General features: G+C 38.8%; 1 protein-coding gene across 1 annotated transcript in view; it reads right to left on the reverse strand.

Moving 5' to 3' along the window:
* The window catches only part of LOC110962647 (cadherin-12-like), a 140,273-nt gene extending 119,029 nt beyond the window's left edge, over window positions 1-21,244 (reverse strand). Inside the window, exon 1 of the mRNA XM_022210641.2 lies at window positions 21,067-21,244. The gene's annotated coding sequence lies outside the window, so the exon portion shown is untranslated. The remainder of the gene's footprint in view (window positions 1-21,066) is intronic.
* Window positions 21,245-22,475: the final 1,231 nt, after the last annotated feature.

The raw sequence follows: 22,475 nt of genomic DNA on the forward strand, positions 1-22,475 counted from the left end.
ACTGGAACAAACAACTTTGTGTAACAGTGATTCAGCATCCCATTTCTTCCAGATGTAGTTGTTTCTACATGAGCGAATCAAAGCATAACCTGATGTTTAACTGCAGAGGCTAGGGATGTGCCTCAAGCGTCTGATTGGTCCATGACAATATTTTTAAATGGTGTGATGAAGAATTTACAACAGGTGTAAGCAGTCACTGTCATAAGTCAGGATTTTGCGTGATACAACACAATCAGCATCAGGTGTGTGTTTGGGATTTCACCATGAGCCTCAAACTGAAGCAGAAAGCAAACGTCGCATTCTTTGTTGCCCAACAGCCAAGATGATCCAGCCTTCATGTTGAAGAAGTACCATCACCGGTGATGGTGTTTGGATCTGCAGCTATGACCCAAAAACCAAACAGCGGTCCTTGCAATGGAGGAGCCTACAAGTCTCCAAGACTGGAGAATGCAGCATCAGGTTGGGAGCTTATTTTCTTCTACATTCATGGAGCTGTGAACCATGAATTTGTCCTCCAAGGTCAGACTGTGAATCCAAAGTTCTACTATAACTTCCTGAGGTGCTTACAGGAAAACATTTGACCAAACTGCTTGAATGGTGGCATTTGGCTGATCCAACTGTGTGGATTACGTACAGGTTGTTGGGCCACAACAACACATTTTTTTCAACATTTAGCTCACTCTGACATCTTCCTTTCCTCCAAAAATATTTAAGTTGAAAAGGTACCGAGCTGGTGCTTGTCATGCTTCTGGAACAGGACTTCCAGGGAGCGCTGCCATCCTCGCAGGAGCACTAGGAGCAGTGTATGGCTTCACACTGAGACCACTTCAAAGGGGATGGAGGTTACATTTAAATGAAGAATGTTTTTTTTTGTCTCTTATAATCACAGTAACAGAACATTTTCATTGCATCTTTCAATATTTTCAAACAGCCTTATTATAAGCATGCTCTCCATAAAGTCTATTATTTAAAAAAAATGCAAACAAAAGTTTAGTGAGGTAGCAAGTAAGAGAATAAATCTAGATTATGACATGCAACATTAAGACTTATAAAGCTAACACTGTATTAATCCTTTCTGTTTTTCCAACCTGGTCTCACGAGGATTCGTGAAACTGTCACATAAATTTTTGTTTCGGTTTCGTGCGCACCAACACGATTTCGTCATGTTTTTCGTGCCGCTCACAACGAAATGTTTTTCGTGTTGCTCACAACGAAACCCGCTGTGGTAATCACATCTGAAAGTGGTTTATACCGGCGGATTCATGACAATCTAAGCTGTCCATCGGCGTATAGTGTTTGTGTAATCGCGTTTGCAGCCGTCGGACATTCTTAGAATCGCGTTTGCACCCTTTGGACATTCTTTAAATTCCTATGCAAATTGGTAAGTGTACCACCGGGTTATGGTTAGGGTTGTGGTTAGGGTTGATGTAATGCAAAATATAGCGTTGGATTCGCAACGGTTTCACATTAAAAATATAATATACCCATTCGTTTGAAATACGTTCTGAGTGGCACGAAAAGTCCGCCGTTTAAAATACATTGGTGTGCATTTCGTTGTGAGCGGCACGAAAAACATGACGAAATCGTGTTGGTGCGCACGAAACCGAAACAAAAATTTATGTGACAGTTTCACGAATCCTCGTGAGATCGGGCTGGTTTTTCATGGGTGGATCAGGAGCTATTTAAGATGGGGTCATTATCGTGTGGTTTATATGTGGATTAAATAAACCACAGCTTGTCAAGCTGATTAGATTGTAAATGTCTAACATCATTTTCTCAGGAACTTTCTGTCAGCAGCTGCCTGAGGGCTGCAGAGACTCAGACAGGTGAGCTCCCATATCACAGTGAAACCACGAGCTGATGGAAAATAAATACACGCTGACATTTTGCAGAGGTGTTAGAGATATAAGTTGATTTAAATTCAAGCATTACTATAACAGATCTTATTAATGTTCTAGTCTTGAATTATTCTCTGCAATGGAATATTACTTATTATAAACTGTACACGGATCATAGTGACTTCACACTGACTTTTCTCCACATTTTTCCACAGAATGAAGACAGCTGACTACATCTTCCTTCACATCCATTGAAAATATAAACCAGAGTATTAAGTGTTATATTCTTATTATAGTAACAACTACATTTTTAAACTCTTAGAAGTCTCCTGTCAGTCTTCAAACATTGACAGTCCCCAATTAAGGCCTGGTAAAAGACTGCAATAATCTGTCCTCTAATTGTTGACAGGCTGCATTCAATCTAACACTAATTCACCCACACTATGAGTCGCATCATACTCAACACTCTACTGCTCTCTTCCTCTCTCTCTTTAACAGATACACTACCTTTTCATTAATCACTTAACTTTGGCCACTTTCACCTTGACTTCGCTTTTGCTCTTAGCTTTCTGCCGACGTTTTACATTGTAGAAGTCTATTCGTAAAGAGAAGGAACATGCGATTTGAGCTATGAGAAGACTTTTCTATAGGATTTATTGGGCTTTATTGGCTAAAACTGAATGAAAAGCGTATTTGGGAGAAGAGAATGTGACAGCAGGGAGACCGGTATGACTGGACTATGTCGCTGTTATGATAAGCATGTGTGCTGGAAATGTACAATATGTTAAAAATGATGATACAATCAAGACTAAACATGCGTAGAAAAATACCTTCTTTCTATTCATGTGGCTAAGATGAAAAATCTCAAGTTTTTTTTCTGTGTTTTGTGCACTATACATTAGTAACTGAATTTCTGATACATTTCTAACAAAGATGATTTCTAATGAAGACCGCCAGAAGAAGGATGCTGAGAGAACAGAGTGTACAGCGGGAAGGACGGGAGGAGAAAGAGCAGGAGAAACAGGTGCAAATCCCAGAAAACCCAGAAGTCATCAATCTTCCACTGAGGTGGAACAAGGCGGGCTGCCCCAGTTGGAGCAACTCTCCTTACTGTCTCATTCATTTCCATCTATCGCCAGCGGTGCCCTCACAACGGTAAAAAGCAATTTAACAGGAAATATAGGCAGCATTTTATATATTTATGACACCGCTTTTTTTTAAGCATAGTTATTGTGTTGACTCCTCGATATAAACTGATTTTTTAGGCCTGAGGTCTCTGCCAGGAGCCTAAAAGTTTCTCACATTGGAAGGACCAAAAACCCTTCTATATATGTAGTTTATACTCAGGCCCTTCAGCATGATCCTCACTATAGAAGTACAGCACCCTGCTTTTCTTTACGTTTTTTTGAGAGCCTTTCCAAACTCCATACATCACCTATTTACTATTGAATTTAACAGCTTAATTTTAGTTGTGACATGCTGTAAAGTCCACAAATCTCTCTCTCTACAGTCACCAAACAACTTGACCACAATCTTTCCCTAATCTCCACCAAATGCTGTAAGTGCCTCAGCATAATCATACAACAGTTCATTGATGTTGTAGTTTCTAGAAGTGGGTATTGCGCGTGTATATGCTATATTTTGGTCAATAACATACATTATCATTGAGCATCTTACTGATAGATGCAGTATCGATGTATTTGCCGCTTGTCAAACAGATTAATTAACAATGTTTCCTCATTGTGTTGATTGAGAACATAATCTAGTCTTTTTTATGTTTCCCTTTGGTGAGAACGAGATGGATGGAAAACGCGGACGTCAACAAGGCAGAAAAGAGATTATCAACCCAACAGTAGTTCAATGTAAAATGCAACTGCCTCAGAATTTGTAAGAATCTATTCATCCACCCATCCACTGCTTAATCCTCATTAAGGTCACGGGGGGCTGGAGTGTATTCCAGGTAACTTAGGGTGAAGGCAGGGGACACCTGGACAGGTCACCAGGGCTGCATAGAGACAAACAACACCTAGGGACAATTTAGAGTTACCAGTTAATCTCAGCCTGTTTTTGGACTGTGGGGGGAAGGTGGAGAATCCGGAGAAAACCCACACTGGAAAAAAATGCCCCTCCCAAAAAAAAAAAAAAAATTATTTCAAGGAACTTTTACTTTGAAATAAGTGAAAAAATCTGCCAATAGAACAAGTGGAAAATGGCTTGGTAAGATTTCTTGAAATAAGATGTGATATTTAGAATATTCAGATCTTAAAATTAGCTGGGAAAACTTATTTTAAGCTGCATTTTACCAGGATTGTCATAGGTGTCTTAAAATAAGCCAGACATGTTAAAAAAGTAGTTTTTCACTCAAAAATAGATTTTTGCTTTCATGTAACCTCCTAATTTCAGATGTATTAACCCTCCTGTTGTCCTCATTTATAGGCACCAAAAAATATAGTTTCCTTGTTTGAAAAAAATCCCAAAATTCAGCAAAAAAAATCCCCAAATTTCTGAAAATTTGCAAAACTTTCAGGAAGAAAATTCCAATAATTCTGTAAAAGTTTGTATTCTTGTAAATATTTTCAGAAAATGAATAAAAATCTTCTATAAAATCCTAAAAATATCTAAAGTGATTTCATATATATCAGTAAAGTTTCCAACATTGTCTTTAAGAACATTCACATAAAAATCAACCAAAATCCAGCAAAATTTGTTGGATTTTGGTTGATTTTTCTTGTGAATGTTCTTGAGAAACATTTTTAACATTTCATTTTTCCACCAAAAAATGTTCAAAAATTTCCCGAAAATGTAGAAAATGTGGACATCAGATGTTTCACTGTGAAAATATGTTTTTTTCCCACATTTTCAAACTTTAAAATGGATCAATTTGACCCGCAGGATGACACGAGGGTTGAACTTATTTTGAGGTTTTTTTTGTAAAATTCACCTCAAAACAAGATAATTTCAAGATTGGTTGACTTAAGAAGATATTTAAGATGCATTGTCCTAAAACAAGTCCCTCCGTCTTGCTGAAATGTGACTTTTAAGTGAATTTATCTTAAATCAAGTGGGATGAGACATTTTGTCTAAAAATAAGACAAATACACTCGGTACGATTTTGAGTTTTTGCAGTGCACGCATGCACGGGGAGAACATGCAAACTCCATGTAGCAAGACCCCGGGAAGGGTTCTATCTGTCTGTCTGTTTATCTAGCATATCTAACTGAAAGAAAAACAAAAGTGTAACTATTGTTTGAAATGAAACCTGTTGTGAAATCTGGCACAGACATTCACATTCCCTTCAAGACGAATCTCAATAATCTTTAATTGAGTGTCAAGTGTTGATTTCAGGAACATCTTTGTGAGAAGCCCACACCCACCACGCTCCTGACCGAGCTGTTGACTCCTTAGCTCCATTCAGGTGACTCTAATATTACAGGGACACATTCATTCATATTCAATTTGACTCATCTTTTCCGAAGGCATTCTAACCAGCTGCAAATTACCGTATGTGGTCTGTAATAGACGTAAACACTGAGCAGGAAAAAAATCAATCCCTTGGGGAGCTTTAGAGAGTTAAAGAGGCAGGGATGCTGCATGGGTTGAATATGAATCAAACTCTGAACACACAGATATGAAAAACATGTTGATGTCGACCAGTCTATCATGAAGAAAAGTGTTCAGAAATGGTCAAAAAACAAACTTAAAATGTGATGACCGTGAGCCCTGTTCCTAAAAGCTCTTTAATATCACAGTAAACCAGTGATATTTGGTCTAAACCTAAAGGTGCTCATATCTAGTCTATACCTTTATTGGGGACAGGATGTCAAAGTGTAAACAAACGCCGGCTGAAAACAGAGCTTCTCTTCCTCCCTGCAGCTGGCATTACAAACACACATTTTATGGTGACATTTATGTGGTCTGGCTTTCCTGACAGATTTCCTGTTTGTTTTCTGTCATCCTGGTGTTTTCAAAACAGGCTCATATATTGGTTTTACCATGCCTCTATGCAGGAACATGTTTCTGACTTCCTTTTCACAAGATGCTGTTCTTGCATGAGAAACTCAACCCCATTTGTTAACTTGCTTAACAAGTTTATTAGACCACCTGAAGGAAAATGAGAAAACAAATATTTTCGAAATCTGTCAGAAATTTGTTTCAAATGAAACATTGTATTATTTATTAGTCAGATAAACTGAAAAAACTAAATATTCCTTATTCCTCCTGTGGTCCTGATAACAGCTTACATTCTTGCTGCCATTGCTTTTATGGACTTTTCCACAGTCTCTTTTGTTATTGACTTCCAAATAGTTCCAAGCTGTTCCCAGAGACTTAGTTTGGTTCAAACTTTTGTGCCATCTATTTTTGAATTCAATGAATCCCAAATCTATTCAGTAGGATTCTAGTCTGGACTGATTTGGCCGGTCCATCAGTTCCAGAACTCCACATTCCTTTTTCTTGGTCCAGTGGTGTCTGCACAGGTTTGAAGTCTGCTTGGGGTCGTTGTCTTCTTGGTGTATGAAGGTTCAATCTAGAAGGGATTCCATCATGCACCAAGATGTTGTGGTAGAACTCCTTGTTCATGATACCTGGATTTCAACTAATTTGCCGTTTCCACAAATAGAACACCATACCATAATGGAATCTCCACTGTGATGCATCCAGCATTAAACTTTTCTGTGGACGTCAACACAACGATGCTGACCAAAGAGTCTACACTTGGACACGTCTGTCCTTAGTACCTTCTTCCAGTCATCTACAATCCACTGTTTATGTTACCTGGCAAATTTTCGGTGTTTTTGGATGTTTGCAGGCCTCAATAATGTCTTTTTAGGAGCTATTATTCCCCTCAAGTCGTGTTCCTTTAGTTGTCTGTTTAAGGTCATTCTGGAGACTTCTCAGATTCTCATCTAGAAGCATTAATCTCTTACTGAAGATCAACTTTCCTCTTCTTTCTCTCTCTAGTGCTTCAAATCTTAAGGTGCCTGACAGCTGCTTCAGTTAGCTTTCGTTTTTCGAAACCAGCGACTTCTCTACGCTTCACCATTTTGAGCAGGAGGAATTTCAAACTGAATTTTTATGCCCACATTTGAGCCAGCACACTGGAATTCTCTGAGAAGTCAGATATTAATCAGGAGTAACATACAACCACTAAAACATTATTTTTTCCTGTTACGGAATGTAAGAAAATAACTATAATTTTACATCTTAATCAAAAAATAATAATGTACTTTACTGTTTTCTCCTGCTTTTTGTAAAACAGTCCATTTGAAAATTAATTGATAACAACAACAGTTATGTTTTAGCAGTAAAGATATTTTTGATTAAAGAGCTTGCACATACTGGTGGATCAACCAATACAGAAACTTATAAAAATATTTTGGTAATCCACAACACTGTTAATGCAGCACAGCGGTGGTGAATATCTTACACTGGGTGGTGGTCTAATAAATGTGTTAAGCACTATATATGCGCCTCAGACATGAATAAAATGAACTGAGCAGTACAGGTGATGTTAAATCACTCCATCTCCCCAAGAGAAATAAAGCTTTGAGCCCTCTTCTCTTTCCTAATGCCGCTGCCTGCATCCCACAGCTCAGAGGAAGGTAAGACCAATAAATAGAGACCCGTCATTTACTTCTATTTGCACCTTAATTACAGCACAACCAATATAAGTGTTTGTAATTTGAGCTCAGCCTGCAGCAAAGCTCAATATTGTGAGCTCACGGTACAGAGAAAGCAGGATTTTTTTCCATCCCTCGCGCCTTCACCCGGGTTTCATTTCCCTAAGCAGATGAACCCACCACTCTCTGGACGTTTACTGGGCTGTCAGACTGTCATGGGAAAAAAAAATACCGCTAATGCTACTTTCTCCAGCATTATCACCCAGTGGATCCAATTATGCTTCATTTTAAGTCTCCGACACACTGTAAATCATTAGCGATGGGGTTTAAGTGTTTATAGTTGCGGTGGGGAAGTCATCATGTAAATGCGATTCAGTCGTTTGTCTGACTTCCAGCTGCTCGACCAAATTGATTCCCGGCGAGTGTGAAGATTCTTCTTTTTTTTTGAACGATGACGTCATCCCTGCCGCCATGGAAAACATGTCATTTGGCTGCAAATTTGAAATGCATGAAAATCAAGGAGAAGTACAGAAGTGTGCGTAAATGAGGAGCTCAAAAAGCAAATGCATGAGCAGCAGAGTCATTTCCAGGACGTGGTGACTGGAACGTTTGCAATAAGTCAGAACCAGGCTGGAGGACGGGAAAACAGCACTTTTCTCAGAGAATATGAGAGGTTTGGCCTCTATAAATAAAACCTTTGAGAGTCTTCCGGAGACTCTGCAGTGACGCACAGCATCAACAATAATAATGATAAGTTGTCACTTGCACTGGACCAGATGACAAGAGAGACATTTCAAGTGATATTCAAACAACATGTGCAGCCTTTTGATGTGACAGCATGCCATTATTCCAGATGATTTATGGAAGGCTGACGGAAGAGATCTACTCAGATTTCATCGATAAATGTTGTAAATTGTATTCACGAACAACACCCAGCCAGCACTGCATCTAAACAAAACAATGTACAGGGAGTTGTGTGAGTGGTACGGTTCAACTTCAAGAAGCTAGCAGTGGAATTACAGTTTACAGTTTAATGTGTGCCTTGGTAGCTTTTATGCAATGTATCAATATATAAACGAAATTAGCGATGGAATACACAACAGAGAAATCCTTCATTGTCTAAGTTTTCTGTTAGTGTGTCCAGGTCTAATGTTCCTCCGTCAATATATAATTGTGGGACTTTTTGTAATATAGTCCACATTTTTGCTGTTTTCAGGCCTAAAATCAACATGGCCGCCTATAACCAAACACCACAAGTCATTTTAGAGGATGAGACTTATAAATATTACATCTCCAACTGAGCAACATGTGAAGTTATTTCTAAAGATCTTGTAGTAAACCTGCTGACTACTTTATATGAAATAAGTCAGAAAGCCTTGGAGTCTGGCCAGTCTTTTCTTCAGGAGGAAATGACATCATGTGGAGCAGGTCATGTGATCTGGAATTAACACACTTCCTGGAGAGGAGTTTTTGGAACGGGGAACTTAGTGGAAAGGGATTTAATTTGATATTTTCCATCTAAAATTTGATATATTGCCATAAAATAAATATCTGTCATGATTATCTCAACTTAATAAAAGAACACAATCCAAACTATTTCTGAATCAGCTCATTTTATTATTGTTTAGCTCATTAGAAGGTGGTTGGTGTTAAATTCAGACGTTATTTAGTTGATATTTTAGTGACATCCAGTCATTTTTTATTAAAAACTGATTGTTTCCATAATAAATAATTAAGTAATTAGTAAAGACATCATAATGAACATAAAGACAGTATTATTTTTTTTTACTTTTAATAAAAATGTATTCAAGATACATCCCATGGACTTCAAAAGTCCCTCACTTATAGGTTGACCCTCTTGCTCATTTGTACATCCTTTACATAACACATTCTTATTGTTTATGTTTATTTACTGCACATTTTTGCTTATTAATCTGTTTTTATGCCGGCGGGAACCGTACTCTTTCTGCTGTAGCAGCTGAATTTCCCGTCAGGATTAATAAAGTATTTCTATTCTATTTTATTCTCATCTACATTGTAAATGAGGCCTTCATACCTTAAGGTACTCCAAGTTTAAATAAAGGTTGAATGAATGCATGAATAAAAATCAGTCGCTCAAAAGCAGGAAAAAAACAAAAGAACTGCAACTAAGGAGAATGATTACAGCGGCTCCTGGAACCTAAAACTTCATGTTTCTTTAAAAGATGTATTGGGAAGTTGTAAAACCAATTCAAATTTTGTACAACATGAATGCATTCGGTACTTTAGAATGTCATGAGTGAGAGAAAAAACTGCAAATCTGGCCAGAAGGCAGGTTAAAGTCTTGTGACCCATAAAAATAAGTCAACATGAGGAAGTACTGTAACAAACGCACAATTTATTTTAGGTGAGTGCAGCCTGATTTCATTAAACCTTTGTGCTCAAACATTTCAGTGAGGATGTAGAAACATGCTGTTTAGTCATACTGACTGAGAAGCAGAATAAATATTCATCTATTAATGAACATATGAGCCTGAGGATGGTGTAGTGATTAATAAATTATTGGGAAGGGTTTTTATAATTTTTTTCAATGTTAAAACTCATCCCTGTTGGAATTTATGTTCAGAGAATGAAGAATGAATGTTGTTAGTCTGACCTAATGGTTGGTTATAATTACATTAGATACTGTTCTGATGCATAGTTTAATTTAATTTCAGTGTTTCTGTTTCTCTACAGTTCAGACAGAAATGTTAGACTTTCTACTCTGCTGCACTTGTTCGACTGCAGTTTTCATAGAACAATAATATAGTGACAAACATAAATATATAAAGAATATGAGCTTAATAAAGGTTAAAAGCATCGACTGATGACTTTGTTGTTGGCTGTCACTGAGCTGTCAGAACTTCTGATTCATATTTACTGCATAGTTTAATTCAGTTTGAACTGTTCAAATATACAACAGCTCACCCAAATATGCTTTTCAGAGCAATATTTTGTCAAAAGATTGAAGAACCCGTGAAGCAGAACTTTGTCTTTTTCTTTCTTTTCTCCATTACAATAGCCATTTGCTCAGGTAAGATTTTAAAAACTTGTACTGGAGTAATTTTGCACAGTTATAAAGCACCTTCTGCTGAAGTAAATGATCTGAATACTTCACTGTGCACTTGGAGTCTGTCCTATGCAGCGCCCCAGCAAAGGCCATAAGCGGAGTGCAGCTAAATGAGATGTGTGCTTTGAGGCTTTCCAGGCAGTGTTCTCTGAGAGGAGGTTAGTTAAGAACCAGGCTGCCTCTCTGTGCCAGGCTCAGTTTGTTCCCCGGAGGTGCTCCACTTATTTTCTGAAGCTCCAGTCACCAGCAGAGCTTCAGGAGGTAACCAGCAAAGATCTGACTGCTGCCTCTGACTGAGGAGCTGCTGCTGCTGCTGCTGGAGGTGAACGTGTGCGTCAGGTCACGCTCTATATTAAGTTCTGCTGAATTGTCTTTGTCCGACAAAATTAATTCCATTATGAATAAGCACCTCTCTGTTCTCCGCTCTTCTTGCTGGAGGCGAACAGTGCTGAATTAGCAGCTACATCACTGCTGCTCACATCTGGTTGGTCCACTGGGGGATGAAGTCAGCAGGAACCAGAATCTTTACACTGAAGTGTGCAGACACAATATTATAATTATGTTTTGTTATATTCTGGGTGTATTTTTGAATCTCTTCCTGTTTATTACCGAGTCTTCTTCTCAAAAAAAGCTCATTAATATAATTAGGATGGTATTTAATGAGTGTAAATAGGATAAAACCCACAGGAAGTGATATATTTTCATACTGAGCCACCTGTTTGTTTGGATATCTGCAAGTGGCTTTCATCAAAATCTGATTTTTTCTGGTCACTGCACCACGAAGCTCCTCACCAGGATCCACACAACCCTGAGGTAGCAGCAGCAACAGCAGCAAATCTGAGCTGAAACCAGGCCGCCTTTCATTTCTTCTCCACCTTTACATGTCATTTATTCATCGCAGGCTTCTCAATGTGCCACAGAAAGTGCTGCTTTTAATTACTAATCCTGCATGCTAGCTGTAAATTGCAGGTGATTTGTCGGTGTGGTGTGTGTTGCTTGTGTGGGCTGCAGGTACTTTCATTGTCACATTGCTTGTATGAAGGTCCTCTGAAGTGTTGGACAAAGAGCTTTTTGCATAAATGTTTGAATCACAAAAGAAAATGGAAACAGGTGGTAAAATAACTAAAAGACTGTCTAAAATATGGTAAAGACACAATAAAACATGAAGAAAATGCATAATTCATATTAAACAGGAGATATACAACAGATAGAGTGTTAAAAAAAATCTAAATATATGATTTTTTTAAGATGTGATAATGCCATTATAAACGAAAGACGACATAAAACAATCTGGGAAAGATCATGGTTTGTGTTAAAATATGTGCTGAGGGAAAAAGTTATTTTAAATTTATGTAAAATTAAATCATAGTTATGACCTGAATGCAGATTTGCGAGTGCGTAGATATGTTAATGTCCATGCAATGCAATTATTGCATGGATATTAACACAGCTATGCAATGATCTGTTAATATCAAAGAGTGGAACTTGAGCTTTGTAATTGTGCTTGCTATGTATTAGAAGATACTAAAGTAATAACCCAGTGAAGATGGAAAAAAAAAACACCTGCATTTTCATTTTCCTGTTTGTCAACTGAAATATCCACAAACTTCTGACTGTTTATCCTTATTGTAGACCAACCAGACACCAAAATAAAGAGCAAAATGGTCCTTTTCAGTCATACTAGATGTTCTCTGTGCACCAGACAGTGTACAGTCTTGAAACTACAGCTGTCCTTCTACTCTTACATGTGTCTAGATCCCGAAATAAGCATAGATATAATACTCAACTGCTAGAAGACTGAATTATTAATGCCGGTGAAAAGTGGTTCACGTGGCTCAAGGGTGTTTTGCTTATACACTGCAAAAACTCCAAGTCTTACCAAGTCTGTTTGTCTTGTTTTTAGTCAAAAATGTCTCATCCCACTTGATTTAAAATAAATTCACTAAAGAAAACAAACAAGTGACATTTCAGTAGCTGGAGGGACTTGTTTTAAGACAATGCATCTTAAATATCTTGTTAAGTCAAACAATATTGAAATTATCTTGCTTTGACCCTTCTGTCATCCTGCGGGTCAAACTGACCCATTTTAAAGTTTAAAAATGTGGAAAATTATATATATTTCACAGTGAAAACTTCCACATTTTCAAAATTTTTTGGGGACATTTTTGAAGATTTTTTGATGGAAAAAAAGAAATATAGAAAAATGTTTCTTTAAGAACATTCATTTAAATTTTTAGATTTTTTAATGAATGTTCTTAAAGAAAATATTAGAACTTTTATTGCTACATATGGAATCAGTTGAGATATTTTTAGGATTTTTTTTTGAAAGATTTTTATTTTATTCACTTTTGAAATTATTTTTATTTTTATTTCTTGTCAAATTTGAGGATTTATTTTTTTTGAATAAAACTTTTGAGCAAAACTTTGAAGGAATTTTCTTCCTGAAGATTTTGCAATTTTTTTTTATAAATTTTGGGATTTTTTTTTTTGCTGAATTTTTGGATTTTTTTCAGACAAAGAAGCAAAATTTTTTGGTGCCGTAAATGAGGACAACAGGAGGTTTAAGACAACTAAATTTGACAATCCTGGTAAAATAGAGCTTAAAATAAGTTTTCCCAGCTAATTTTAAGATCTCAATATTCTAAATATCACATCTTATTTCAAGAATTCTTACCAAGCCATTTTTCATTTGTTCTATTGGCATTTTTTCCCCCACTTATTTCAAGGTAAAAGTTCTTTGGAAAAAATGCCCCTCTCAAAACAAGAAAAAAAATTTCTTCCAGTGTATGAGTGTTCTTTCAGTGGCAAATGCAGGTTTACACTAAAATGTAATTCATCAGTAATCCTCAACAGGCAGGAACATTTATACATCTGCATAATTATGCTTCACACTCTGACATGATCATCCACCATCCAATGAGCCTTCACCTCCCCCAGCTCCAGAGAGCCTCCAGTCACAGGCTCCCCAGTCGCTCCACATCCATCCCTTCACTCAGTCACCTCCACCTTCAACACCTTCAGAGGCTGCTACTCCAGACAACCCCGTAGATTCCTGCAAGGTGTCAGCTCTGCATTCACAGATGCCATGCTTACATGCCTGCTAACCTTCCTGGAGGAAATCAAGGAGAAGCGAAGGGTTCACGGGAGGTCGATGCAATCACTCCTCACACAACGTGATGCAACCACCGTCTCAGCACGACCTCGGGCTTCGGTTTTCCCCTTCAAGACGGCCTCAAATGTTGAAACAGTGGAGCAGAAATTGGCAGACACCACCGTCAGAGAACCGTTATGTCCATTTTTAGCTGGTTTAACAAACGGCTAGCAAACACTGGAAACCTGGGCTGAGTTCAATAAGACAAAAAGTCAAGCCTGTCACTCTATTAAATGCAGGAATCTGCATAATAGGATTATATTAATCAGCTTCCTCAAAGTAAAACAGTAACGCAGTTCAGGGAAGTGCAAATTTTCCAATGTTTGCTACGGTTATTACCAGCAAAATCAGATTTTGAAGGCGTTACCTCTTGCTCAGTTTTCAAATATGCAAGCTATGCAACACAAATTAATCCAGCTAAAACATTGTGTTTTGCTGAATACAGTAAAACATGATCTATTGGTCATTATTATACATTTGGTGTACTTTTAAGCACTGCTGTAGTGGTTTGGAAATGGCAACGTAAAACTGCATCACAGGGTTTGCAGACAAATAGGACAGTCTATCCACATACACACCGAACAGGCATAACATTCTGACCAACAGGTGAAGTAAATAACACTGAAAGGTGTCACAATACACAGCACATTAGTTTGTTGTTTGGGGCTGCACAGCCACAGACCAGTCAGGGCGTCCATGCTGACCAGTGACTAACAATGGGAACGTGCGCATCAGAACTGGACCGTGGAGCATTGGAAGAAGCTGGCCTGGTCTGATGAATCTCCTTTTCTCTTACATCACGTGGATGACCAGGTGCGTGTGCGTTACCTTGGAAACACATGGCACCAGGATGCATTATGGGAAGAAGGCCAGCCGGCAGAGGCAGCGTGATGCTTTGGGCGATGCTTTGCTGGGAAACCTTGGGTTCTCCATCCATGTGGATGTTTGACAAACCCAGTGCTGCCAACTCCTCAGTAAGGAAAGCCACTATTGGCTGTCCTAAAAGTCATTTGAAGTCACTGAATGGTGTCATCACCTAATTTGAATAATTTTCCATTTGCATGTAATTGTATCGGACGCTGTAGGAGAGAGGACTAACATTGTGGAAGAGACAAAAAATCAATAAAGAAGAAGGTTGACTGGGTGAGTCGAATGCAGTGATTTATTTTAGTGTGACAGGGAAGAGACATTTCCATTTACATCCTGCTCTGTATGCCAGGACGGAACCTGCAGCGGTTGTGTTCATGCACAATTCATCTGGACATGGAGTGGTGTGGGTCTCCTCTAATCAGACAGTGGGACTGCTCCGGGGCTACTGTTACCATGTCAGAGTCTCCAAGACACCAGAAAAAGTCACTAGATTTGTCGCTGGTCACTTTTGCCAAAAAAAAAAAAGTCACCAGAGGGTTTTGGAAAGTTGCCAGATTTAGTGACAAAGTCACCAAGTTGACAACACAGCACGAACCTAAGACCAGGTACACCCTTTCATGGTATTCTCTGGGTGCTGTGGCCTCTTTCAGCAGGATAATGTGCTGTGCCACAATCCAACAGTGGTTCAGGAATGGTTTGAGGAGCACAACAACCAGTCTGAGATGTTGACTTAGCCTCCAAATTCAGCAGATGTCAATCCAATCCAGCATCTGTGGGATGTGCTGGACAAACAAGTTTGGCAATGTCTTGGTGCCACAGCACACCTCCACGGGTCTGTCTTAGCAGCAAAACAATATTAGGCAGGTGGTCAAAATGTTATGCCTGATGGGTGTATATACCAGCTGTTTCTCATAACAACACTAGATAAGATCGAGCTGTAGACAGAGTCCAAGTAGACACTCTTTGAGGCTCCACATAGGACAAACTGGGGTTATACAGCTATAATGCTGTATTAGTCTGGTTTACAACCTGTCAAGGTTCCATCATCAACCCATTTGACTCAAATGATCCTTCCATGGAGACTACAGACAAAATTAACTGGGCCCTAGACAAACAACCCAAGTGAAAACCAAATATCAGCCCAATGCAACCCACTGGGTGTGCTGGGACGAGTCCAACATGGTGCTGATATTGGATATTACTCATATTTTTATGTCACTGCCTCTATAGAGTCATCTGCTGTTATGCATTGAAAGTAGAATGCAGTTTACAATAAGACAAGTTACTTCTCACACCTGGCTGACACTGAAGAAAGACAAGAAGTGATTTTATTTGTCACATCTGAGTAGACCAAGCATTTCATTAGACCAGGGGACTAAGAAACTGTCAGAGTGGAGCACAGGGGGAGCTTCAAAGGCATCCTTTTAATGTCATTCAATGTTCAGGTAACTGTTGCCTCCAAAAGCAGCAAATAATGAGATAACATGTCCATATAATCCATTTTATAGCATTTCTGCAGCAAAAATATTTTAATACTTAAGTGTCAGGGGAATAGATAAAATGATATAAATGGTGAGACAACCTGGACAGTTCATTAATTGTTATCTTGGTTGATAACAATAAGAAGTAAAGGCAGGTGGATGCAGCTAAAAGTTAATGCTACTGTTGGGCTGGAAAATATCAGGATGGAGTTTAATCACATCAAATCATCTCTCATTTTACTTAATATGAATTTATGGCTATTGCTAATTTGCACTTAATTGCACTTAAAATGTCTTTCTTTTTAAAAAAAAATTCAGGTCTGAAAAGCACAAGATCTTTAAGTGGAGTCTTTTTGACTTCAAATCATGAGTTGAATGAACACTAAGAGTTCACTCAGTTCATTACATTAAGTTTCTAAGAAGCAAAACTACAGCAGGTCAGAAGTTAAAACTCCTCAGAGATGCCTCTTTTTTGTAGTTTGAGAAAGCAGACATGATGGAAACTTGCTGCGTTTCTTTAATGCTTGTTGCATTGTGTGAAAATGGATGTCTCTTTTCATAATCATTAACTATTCAAACCGTGACAAAGGTGAGTCCGTACACCCACAGACTTATTTATTTCACTGTAACCAGGACCAGCCTCACATATTGTCTTTGTACTGACTCTAAACACCTTCAACAGCTGTGACTGTAAGTTTATCAATGCTAAATGAAGAAAAAACTGTAAAAACTTAGAAAATGTCAAAAGAAAGCAAGTCTGGATGTAGCCATTGTCCCTGTGACCAGTTGATTCAACTTAATATCTGAAGTGTATTTAACGTTTTCCTCAACTTTGGTTCATATATTTCACTTGTTTTGACACTTTCACAACTCACAAGACGACTTTGGCTAATTACTCAACCCAAGTGCAGTTTAGCAACATTTTTAACTGCAGCAGGGGACCTTACGTTTTGAAGCTGAATGCACTAAAAATGATGTACAGAGTGTGTTCAGGGGTTAAATTGGGCTGGAGTCCACCAGAGCTGCCTCATGAATCCAAATCGCACCCTGCTGACATCAGTATCACAGCTACCAACTCCCATAAAACTCTTGAAATACGCTTTCAGAGTGTGCATCACAATGAAGAAACAACTGCAGAATCCTGTCGTTGACTTTATTAAACTGCCGCAGCATCACAAAGCATCCCAAGTCGCACTGAAGGGCTGTGTGCAATTTACAGCGTCATTATTTACTCCTCATGACGTGTCATTGTGACCCTTTGTTGCCTTATTAACCTAAATGCTTTTCTGCACTGTTTCTGCAGTGAAATCTTTGGAATACAGAAGTTTTGTTCACAATAAATCCGGCACTGTCAGACCTATCAGAGCTACAATTTAATTTTCAGCAAAAAAAACAAAACAAAACATTGTTTCCTGTGGAAAATCATAATATATAGGATTTTTTTTTGTTTCCTTTGACTATTAGAAAGAATTTTCTGTTTTAATGCTGAATTCCAGAACATTTGTAGCAGTGGCATTACGAAATGCAAGGAACGATCTAATCATGTAAAGAATTAAAAATACATAGCTGAGGTAAGAGTGCCAACCACCCATGCACTGTGCAGCCCCGTGGCCTTGCAGCTAGAAGACCCCCAGTTCACGTCCCAGCCTTTCTGAGATCTTTCTACATGGAGTTTGCGTGTTCTCCCTTCATGTGGTGGCTTTTCTCCAGCTTCCTCACTGCAAAAATCCAAATCTTACCAAGTCTATTTGTCTTAATTTTGGTCAGAATGTCTCATCCCACTTGATTTAAGATAAATTCACTGAACAAGTGACATTTCAGATGGAGTAACTCGTTTGAAGACAATGCTTTGTAAATATCTTGATAAGTCAAACAATCATGAAATTATCTTGTTTTGAGTTGAATTTTACTAAAAAACTCAAAATAAATTTAACCCTTGTGTTGTTCTTTGGGTCAAATTGACTCGTTTTAAAGTTTGAAAATGTGGAAGAAAAAAAAAATTCACAGTGAAACTTCTGATGTCCACATTTTTGGGAAATTTTTGAACATTTTTTGGCGGAAAAAAAAGAAATGTTAAAAATGTTTCTTAAGAACAATCACCAAAAAAATATTTTTTTAAAAAATAAAAATTTTAAGGGAAACTTTTAGGATTTTTTTTTCTTGCACATTTTCAGAAATTTGGGGGATTTTTTGCTGATTTTTTTTTTTTTCAAAAAACAATATTTTTTGGTGCTTGTAAATGAGGACAACATCTGTGCTTTAGTGGGGTCAGTACAAGCAGAAATGCTTCCTGAACTGGTAATTAAATGCAAATAATAATAATCTTAAAAATGAACAAAACAAACTGAAGTGGCTTCACTGTGTGTTTGGAACAGATCTGCATATTTGGGATGTAGTGTTCTTGTCTTTTAGAACTTCACAGAGCCTTATTTTTCATCAAAATTACTAAAACGTACAGAAAATACACAAAGTACAAAATAGCAAAAGAAAATCTGGATGTATCTGGATATTTTTGTTTGTTTCAGATATCTGGTTTTGAAATTTCACTGATGGCGGTAAATGAAATTCGATTTTTTAAATTTAAAAACAACATGCAATAACAGGACATTTTGTTGCAACGTCTCATTCTACACACTACTACTGGACAAGCCGCGTCCACAGAAAACAATGTGCACTTTTCTCATAAACTACCTTTTCTTAAAGAAGTAGCACCTGTTTGCAGCTGAAGCTATGAGTCCCAAACTCCCTGAAAGAGGCTGCCCCCTCCTCACAAATCCCACTTTAATCCCTGGGTGTGTTTGCAGCTTCTGGTGCTGTGCACAAGTGGCCAAACAGTCGATTAATGCAGGTTAATCCTCCGAACCCCGAGAACTCTGAGTGTTTGCTGCTCCTGTCACCTTTTTACCGACCGTGGGCTCATTTTTCCCTCCAACATAAAGTCTTACACCTCAACAGAAACAACATTACTGGGACTAGAAGTAGAGAGGACTCAGAGATGTCAGTGTGGGAAGAAACGGTGGCTCCAGATACAAGAGATATTTGACTATTTACATTCTTACAACCTCCGTGAACTAGATGTTATTCATGCTACTCAGCACACCATGCTGAATGTATCCTTTGTATCGCATTTTGAATCATTCCTGTATTTATTTTATTAACCAAGTGTTCAGTTTTGCTCCTAAGAATTTCTTTCCACATTTTTCTCTTCTCTCCTGCAGTTCAGCCAAAAAGTCTCTGAATTTTTGTCGGGTGACTGCTTCTTAAAGCTGTCTCAGCTGTGGTTTCTCTGTGGCACTATGGAGCGTAGATTATGTTATCTTCATTTTAAAGTATCTGCTGTGAATGCTGTTATTTTGATGAGTTTTTAAATGACATGTAGAATAAAGAGATATTTTTTTTAATTTGCTAAGATTTTAGGCTGAGATTTGCTTAATTTTCCTGAAGAAAGAAACAAGTTCAAGGATCACTGAAAGTATTTTTTTCTGTTTTTGCGGTTTCTAACTTTGAGAAAAATTGTTTAAAACAATTTCAAAATCCAAAATTACACCTTTTATCAAAGGAAACACATCATTTAGACCATACGGGTAAACATAAATGAAAGATAACATGATTTAAACTGATGTATTTCTAAGGGCGTCAGTTTGTTTTTAAAAGGGGGGGGGATGGAGACCACAGCACTTTGAGAAAATGTCGAAGAACGGCGGCAAAATGCCACAAGCTGGACTCAAACTCACAACGACCGCACCAAAGGCAGAGGTTCAACCTGTTGAGCTATCGGTACATACGGGTAAAAAGGTCTGTGGGCCGCTATAGTACTAATTCTCCTGGGCCGAAATTTTGCCCCTGCACGCCTCTGGTCGGAGCTTCCACTTGGCACGGGCGCAAATTTAGCATCTGCACGGTTTTTTTTTAACCTCAGGAAGGTGTGCTGCGTGTCTGTGCAACTCTCAGCCGAGTGCGGATGGTGCGTTCAGGAGCGTCGGAATTTTCTATACTGCTGAAAATAACTGGGTTTACAACGGCTTACATGTGAAGAATTTGAATGTGTTGGAGACAAAATGACCCCTGACAAAAAGTGGGGGGGACACATCCCCACCGTCCCCCCCTAAACTGACGCCTATTTGTATTTCTACTTAAAGTCAGTTGCTAGTCTAAAGTGTGTGTTGGAAAGTCCTTTTTTTGTTACAGTAGAGCTGTATTTCTAAAGACAAACTCCACTCCGCTCCATCCCACACAAACATCAAGCGCACAAGAAAATTATTTTCTACAGTGAGTTAGATGCTAGAGTGGCTTCAATGTTTCTGCAAAGAAAATAACAGTTCTTATTTGACAGCTGAGTCGCGTTAAAAGATTGCGAAGCAGCACTCAGTGTAATATGATGTCAATAAATCACTAAAACTACCAGCTAAATGAGGATGATGATACAGAACAAGCTGCTGTTTTCCAAAGTAAGATGAATAAACAGACAGTGAAGACAGAACACACGCAGGTGCAACACTTAGTTTCATTTTTGAATTCCTTCAAGCTTCTCCTTGTGTGTTCACCAGCCGATCTGCTCCACCGGATTCCCTCCACTAACCCTCTTAGCACCCCGAACAGCCGCCGAACGTCCACCGAGAAGAAAACGGCTATCAAGCTGCGGATCACACAATCATAAACTGATCAAAAGGCTTACTTAACCCACAGGCACGTTCCTCCACAGAAAGTGAAGAGGATTTTCCTGTTTAAGAATGCGCAACATGTCCTGATTGCAGCTCTCCGTCTACTGTAGCCGTCACCTCTTTAATTGATTTAAAAGAAGCTCCCCAACCCTCCCCCTCCTCCTGCTTACTGTCCCACCTCTCATGTTCAATACTTCAGGAATAACCTCCGTACTTGGCAGCACATGAAACAAAGCCTTGTTAGAGGGAGACTTGCAGGAGAGTCAGTTTTGAAATGTCTGGCATGGAGTGAGTGCTCTCTTTTTGTGCATTTTTCTCATCAGAAAGCAGCGTTAAGGAGTGAAAAGCGGAGCTGTTACCTCACACAAGCCTCTCAGTGTCCCTCCGAGCCGCCGCTGAGTCCATTAAGTCCAAATATTTCTCGCAACTCTCAGTGGCGATCTCCTTCCCTCTGCTGGTTCACCCTGTTGAACTATAAGCATGCCTTTTTCTCTCTCTTCCCTGCTCTCTTCTGTGGATCCTCTCAGCTCTCTCTCTCTCTCCCCCCCATAAGTCCCTCCCTCCCTCCCTCTCTCATCCTCTTTCTCTCTCATCCATCCCTTGACCCCCCCCTCCCTCCCTGGCCATACTTTCATGCAATCCTCTCTCGCTTGTCTCTCGCTGCCATTCATGCTTCTTTTTTTCCGCTTTCTAAAACTCTACTTTGCTGTGTTGGCAGGATCTTAACATGTTCATGCATTGAGAGATGGTTACTCCCACTGCCAGAACTGCAGTCGCGCCATTAAAATAAAGCTGAAGTTGTCATAGTGTACGATACAAGTCAGTGCAATGACTTCAATGCAAAATCTTTAGTAGTTGCACCAGTTTAGAGCTGAATAGAAGGAAATGTTCTTTGATTTAAAATCAGAACCAACAGTTTAGATTCACTAAAAAAGAAACTCATTGCAACAAATGTCTTCTTCCTTATTCGGTGCTCATATATCACCTTTATTTTGATGATGGACTCGATCCTCCTTGACACTGAGGATACCAGTGTTGCACAGATTTCTGGAGAGATGTTCTGCCATTCTTGCTGGAGGGGTTGTGTGTCTCAGCTTTTCTCTAGAAAACACCCCAAAGCTGTTCTACTGGATTTGAGTCAGGTGACACACCTGGCAGGTCATGCTTTTCACTTTCTTTCAAAACTCTTTTGTGGTCTTGTCAGGATCATTACTATGCTGGATAATTCCTCTCCTGCCAAGCCCAGACTGGGAGTCTTGTCAGCCAATATTTTGGTATATCCACAGGCATTCATGGTGCCATTTATAAATGCCATTTCTCCAACACTTTGTACACTCATGCAGCCTCATGTCGTTACACCTCCGTGCTTCACTGTGGTAGTCCCAGCCAGCTCCATGACAAACACTACAGACAACACCTGATCTGAGCAGCTATATCCTGGTCTCATATAACCAAAGAATGTGCTTCCAATACTTTTCATGTTTCTTTTCAAATCTTTTAGCTCCATCTTGCAGAGTAAGCAAAGATTGTTTTTTGGATGTCGTCACAATATCCTGCACACAGTCTGACCCATCATAGAAAACTCATTTCCACTGATTATCCCTGTGCAAAGTCTGAATCACTTGCCCTGTTTTTCAGAGGGTAGATCAAGCAAATAATACGATGTCTGCGGTGTCATTTAGGGAGGCTGGTAACTGCAGAACAGATCAGTGGTACTGTTCCTGATTACTGCTGCTCCAGTGTAAGCACATATTGTTATTTAGTCACC

This window comes from Acanthochromis polyacanthus, chromosome 9 (assembly GCF_021347895.1).
Source record: "Acanthochromis polyacanthus isolate Apoly-LR-REF ecotype Palm Island chromosome 9, KAUST_Apoly_ChrSc, whole genome shotgun sequence".
Taxonomy (NCBI): Eukaryota; Metazoa; Chordata; class Actinopteri; family Pomacentridae; genus Acanthochromis; species Acanthochromis polyacanthus.